This window comes from Cannabis sativa, chromosome 8 (genome assembly GCF_029168945.1).
Source record: "Cannabis sativa cultivar Pink pepper isolate KNU-18-1 chromosome 8, ASM2916894v1, whole genome shotgun sequence".
NCBI classification, from domain to species: domain Eukaryota; kingdom Viridiplantae; phylum Streptophyta; class Magnoliopsida; order Rosales; family Cannabaceae; genus Cannabis; species Cannabis sativa.
The window spans coordinates 40,650,870-40,657,423 of record NC_083608.1 but is presented as its reverse complement, the minus strand read 5'-3'; the positions used below and the strand labels follow the sequence as shown (position 1 = coordinate 40,657,423).

The 6,554-nt window shown below is 28.0% G+C and overlaps 1 long non-coding RNA gene across 1 annotated transcript; it reads right to left on the bottom strand.

The window, feature by feature from the left end:
* Positions 1-211: 211 nt before the first annotated feature.
* Positions 212-5,404, bottom strand: LOC133030318 (uncharacterized). Its single transcript, XR_009684170.1, has 3 exons — positions 3,481-5,404; positions 2,350-2,447; positions 212-497 (listed from the first exon to the last, which is right to left on the bottom strand). It is a non-coding gene; the product is annotated as an uncharacterized LOC133030318 (long non-coding RNA).
* Positions 5,405-6,554: the final 1,150 nt, after the last annotated feature.

The following is a 6,554-nucleotide window of genomic DNA, read 5'->3' as shown; positions in this document are numbered from 1 at the left end:
TTTTAATGCTTTTGTAAACATATATAGCTAACACTTTTTTAAAAAACGTTGCAATATGGAATATAGCATACAACAACACTTTTTCTTTAAGTGTTGTATTATAAAAATTATTATATAATTAAATTTAAATTTTTCACCAAGCATACATTAGTATTAGTATTGCCACCCAATATATATATATAAAAAAAAAACAATAAATAAAAAATCAAATACGTACATCAAATAGAATTTGCATAAATTTTTTCGCATTAAATGTAAAAGTTATAGAACATAATTTAAAATTAATACAAAATTATTTAAGTATTACAAAGCTCTACATAAACTATTACAATGAAGACAGTAAATATGTCAAATTGTGTATATCGACAATGTGAATTTCTAATTTATCACTTTGATTTGCAAGACAATTAAATGAAATAAAAACAAAAAATTCATAGAAATAATGTGTTGTCCACTCTCTTCATCAAACTGCAATTAGTCCATCCGAATCACTGGCACTGCAAAAAAAAAATATATTTATTATTAGTAACTTATATAGTGATATACATGCATTAAAAGAATATTAAATCTGGAATCAAGTATAATTAAATCTGATTTCATGTTTAGTACATATAAAAATATCTCATCATAGCATACATTTTTAATCTGTCATTGCTAGAAATTTTACTTTAATATTTGCCACAGTACAAACATTGGGATCAATTACCATAATAAGTTTGACTATAACGTACAATACATATTACTATTAGAGATAAATTATTTAGATCAACCAGTAAAAGATATATATATCTACAGTGGGAGACAAAAAAAAATTTTCTACATTAATAAAAAAACTATATCTATTTTTATAGAAAAGAAAAATATAAATTTTTGGTAACATAAATAAATATATGAGAATAAATTAAAATTATTTATTAAATATATAAATATGTGAAATAAAAATAAAAATTATAATTATAATTTTTTAAAGATAATAGTAAAAATATATGATTGAAGAATTGAAAAAAAGTAAGATATATGTATGTGTGTAGGTTAACCCCAAAAGTTAGCAAAGACAATTTTCGAGATCAGCTAATGATTTATTCTAAAGATTAGCGAGATTAGCCTCCAAAGTTAGGTATGACTATACACACTTGGCATGTATATATATATAGCTCACGAGCCACTCGATATGCATGCTCATGAGGGTCACTCAACATGCATGCCACAAGGGTCATTTGGCATGTATGTTGCAAGAGTCACTCGGCATGAATGCTGCAAGAGTGACTCAACATGCATGTTGGCAGAGTCACTCGACATGCATGCTACAAGGGCCACTCAGTATGCACGCTACACTTGACATGCATGCTACGAGTACCACTCGACATGCATGCTACCAAGCATGTATGCTACAAGAGTCACTCGACATACATGCTATGAGGACCACTCGGCATGCAAGCTACAAGGGTCACTCATCAGGCATCGTACGAGAACCACTTAATATGCATGCTACGAGAGTCACTAAGCATGCATGCTACAAGGACCACTCGACATGCACGTTCTAAGAATCACTCGACATGCCGTCTTATAATAGATCATTGCAACAAATCGTAATGTTCTTCAATAAGATAATCGACACTAGGTGAGTTATTATACACAAAAAAAGTCAAAAAGACAGTGCACACAAGTATGTATATTATTTAAATATATTTTGACGAAAGAAATATATTTCTTCGACTAAGACTTGAACTATATGTGTAAATACATAATAAATAGAGAAATTAAAACAAGTTGCATAATCACAAAGAAAGAAATTCACCTATTTTTCAACATGGTGCAAAAATATACTTCTTTTTAAATAAAATTAGAAACAGAGGAAACTTATATTAGGAGGAGGTTCGATTCACAGTTCTAGTAAGCTTGGGGTTCTTATGTCATTTCAATGAGTGGCCAATCACGTAGTACTCTAAGAAAATTAAAAATCTTAAGTATTATCTAAACCTTATAAATTTACTTCAACTAGTATATGCTTATTTCTTTTATGAATTTATTTCACAATACTTAACAAAATTTCAGGTTTAGAGCTCCTCACCTTCTATCCCTTAAGTGTTTGTTCCCTGATCAATAACACAATCTAGAATGTTATATGAAGCAAATTAACTTAGCTCCTTACTATAATTATCAATCTCTCAATTACAACTTCTATGTTTCTTTCATAATTAGAATTCTATCCTTGTCCATCTTTCAATTTCTAAAAATGTATAAATTATAATACCATGCTACCACTTAGACTGATGAAGACCATATTGAAACAACATTCAACAAGCATATATACCAAGATAATATAGAGTTCTTAATGTAAATGCTCACAAGCTTGCTGCATGGGCTTTGTTGTGTCTTTCTTTGATTTTTCTGAACTCTGTGGAGGTGGATTATATCATATCCTCTTGAACTTGTTTTCTTGTGCCCTGTTTTTAGAAATTTTCAGTTTAATATAATTTTCTTTTCATAGAAAACAAAAGAAAAGATAATGAGACTAAATTAATTAAAGAACAAAGTACGAAGAAAATATAAATCAACTAGAAAATAATATTCAAGTAGGCTTGTTAAGCATAAATGGTCAAGATGCCATTTTTTTTTATTTCATTTGATATATTATTGACACTTCTCACAAAAAAATTATTTTCATAGATTATATGAGTGTATTTCTTAGTTTTAAATTATAATGTTGAACCTATTGATAGATATTGATTTTTGTTATGATTACATGAACTAATATTGAGATTTCATTAGAGAAAGCCATCTCTAATGGATGAAATAGTTAATTCGGCCTTTTGATAGTTCGGTTCTTTGAGTACTTTTAGCTACTATGTATTACTTACCATTTGACAGTATGAAATCTAGTGGACATGTTACCACATTAATGGTAAGCCAATATATTGTACTTAAGAACATAATACGCTAGAAAAAGTCATTCCTAATCTAACATGATCCAAGGGCACATTTCGATGGATATTAAATAAAGAACTAGAATGACTTCTTTATTGAACAAAAAGTAGGAAACAAGTCATCCATCAAAACACTAGATTATAATAAATTTCACTATTAGAATTTAGACACATTATTTTGCATAAAATGGACGACTAATAGTCAAGTGAAGCCGCCATGGAAAATGCATTTACTTTCAAAAATTGAATAAATGAATGTTGCTTATAAGAAAAGTACACGGTAAGTCAATCATATGTATATATTGAAAGCAACTAATAGATACATCAAATAGAACAATTTTAAGAAAAAAAATGAGGTAATCAATTAATCATACAATGATCAATGAATCATGGAGAAAAATAATTAATTAATTATTAAGAAAAATAAATGCAGAAACTAAAACATAATTAAAATCCAAAATGGTTGTTGTGTAAAAAGAAATTCAAATAGTCCTAAATTTATAACTTCGACAAGAAAAAGTTGATATATAGAGCTTTATTCTTAAGGGTTTACCTTGCTTAGTTTAATTGGTTTGAAATTTACTCTGCTCTATTGTCTCTCATTCTTTAAATTTAATTTGTTCTTCTTTCCTCAATAGTCCTCGTAAAATATAGAAGCACTGTCTCTTTGAACCATGGTTAGTAAAAATTATAAGTAATCATTATAAATATTAAACTTACAATTTTCAACTAAAAAGTAGAACACCCTAAGCATACGACATACGAGAAAATAAGAAAAAGTTTAAAAACCAGAGAAGGGTTGAATGGGAGTGACCTTTCAACCTTTCTAAAGAAGATCACCTTCAATTCTGATGGGAGAGTGAGGATGAAGCTTTGAAAACTTTCAAAAGAGCTTACCAGCAGCATAAAGAAAACCAGAGGAAACCAAGTTCTTTATGCGCAGGAATGGGAAATTTAGCACGAAAGAAGTATGAGCAGTTATTAGAATATGTACTTGAGTACGTGTTCTTAATTTAGTTTTTAAAAAATATATTATTATTAATTATTACTAGAAAAAAAATTACTTAAAAATATCATTAGACACACTTTTATAAAAACTGTTGCTATTTTAATGGTGTAAATTGAAATCGCATCGCTTATTTAGAAGTGTTGTACTTGATATTTTTAATAAACTACTAAAATAAATAAATAAATGAAAAATCTAACTAAATAGAGATTTGGCAACACTTTTTTCAAACAAGTCTTTATAATTAAAAAAATAGCATATTTAGTAACACTTTTGTTTGTAGTGTTGCTACATAACTGTTGCTAAATTTCCTTTTTGTAGTACTGCTTAATTTAAAATTAACTTATTGTTGATCTATGATGAGTAGTTTATTAATCATGAACTCATCAGTTAGTTAGGCTCTGTTATACTTGATAAACGTCTTATACCTACTCTTTTGAATAATATCGTTAATTCAGATATAATTAAAGCTATATATAAAGAGATATACACATGCATCGGATGTATAGTTTATATAGTCCTAATTATCTCTCAATATACGACCCCCTTTATTATTAACCCTAATTTATATTATGAAATTAAGCTGATATATATCCAAGAAATGGCTGTATGCTTACAAAAAAAAAAAAAAAGAGATGGCTATATGTATATGTCGTTTCTATATTGATTAATTTCTTGGATTTTTCTTTTTAAAATGTCAGAGAGGAATCTTTGAAATATATAATAAGTGACATAAAACCCATATTACATTAATGAATAATATTGTACCACGAAATAAATGAACTAACAAATATATATATAGTTTCTGTCCGCCAATAATATTTATTTGATATCTACATATATATACATCTTAGTATACATCCAAGAAAATCCAGGATCTTAATTATAGGCAATAAGGACTTTTAAAACCATAGTTATATGATATATATATAAGTGATAATATATACATGAATCATAGCTATATATATGATGCGCGTGTATATATATAATCCCAATTTTGATGTATATAGGGACTTTTTATATCATTATTATAAAGAAAATCAAACGCATAATCCTATTATATTTATAAGGAAAAAGTAAAATAATTAAGAATATACCATGTACATAAAAATATAAACAGAATTATTTGAGAATATAAGAGTAATAAGATATTATAAAGAATCACCAAATGTCAAAAAAAAAAAAAAAGAATCAGCACATACCTGGAGAAATTATTTGGCTGAGGCAGAGAGGTAGCTATATAAAATTGTGGAGATGGAAAAGTGTAAAGAAAAAGGAGATATTGACGCGGCTCAATCAAATTACTCAGCTAATTATTTTATCATTCGTCTTAGCCTTGTATTTAGATTGAGACGCCCCAATACCTTTTTCTCTTTTAATTCATCACTATCCACACACACACATATAAGCTAGCTTCAACGACCACACACAGCTTCCCAAAGTAGTATATATATATATATATATATATATATATATATATATAAATAATCGTCATCTTTTTTCCTTTCTCTCTCTTAATATATATATATATAAGATCTTTTGCTCTTGCTGGGTTCAGAGAGAGAGAGAGATGGACTTTGTTTCTGAAAAGAATAAAGGCGTAAGCAGAGAAGTTGACCTTTAATTGCTTCTAAAACACAGGTGCATATGTATATGTGTCTTGTGTTCATACTTATATTTATATGGAAATTGGAGGGGAGAGGCCTGCCTTGCCTTGTATCTTTACACATATATATTTATAAGTTACAGATGTATAGAATAAAATTGCTTCTTCTTTTTATAATTTTGTATTATATGTGCGTGTGTACACATACAACATATATATATATATATATATATATTGTAGGAAGTGTAACCGATCATCTATAGACTTGACCTAGAAACCTATATCTCCAACCAGATTCCATATAAGGTGGGGTCAATATCCATGACCCACATCGTGCCAAACACAGAGTACCACCATCGATGTATTTATTTAACTTCTGCTGTTTCCCCTTTTATTCATTGACTCTCTCATTTTGTTCATTTTCCCTTGTCCTTAATTTTCCCTTTCCTTGTACTTGTGCTATTCTTGTTATATATGTGACGTTTTTCTTCTGCTTTTTTCAACTTCAAAGAGTCAATACTTTTGAAACGGATTCTACTTTTACAGATAAAAAAAAAGTTCTCCTTTCACGTTTTTTTTTTTTTATTAAATACACACATAAATAATAATTACAGAGAAAATCATTATATATAACGATCTAGTTCCTTTCAAAACCAATGCAAAAATGTAAGACCTCTAATTAAGTAGAGTTCGTAGTACATACATCCTCTAAGGGCCAGTTTTGTGGTTAAAGTTCCTCTGCAAGGTTGGTCCACCGAGGAGTTGTTAAGATTTTATTAAAATAATAATAATAATGCTGATTTGTATAAAACTTTTATTTTCCATAAAGTTTTAACTTTTTTTTTTTTCTAGTATAAATTTTTAGGAGTTTTTCATTTTTATACTTTAAAACATTTTTTTAGTATTTTTACGGAATTTTACACAAAATCTCTTATAGCAACTAACGGAGCAACCTAAATCGTAACTAAAATTATCATAGCAGCTCAAATAGAAACTATTGGAAAATGAGCAACTA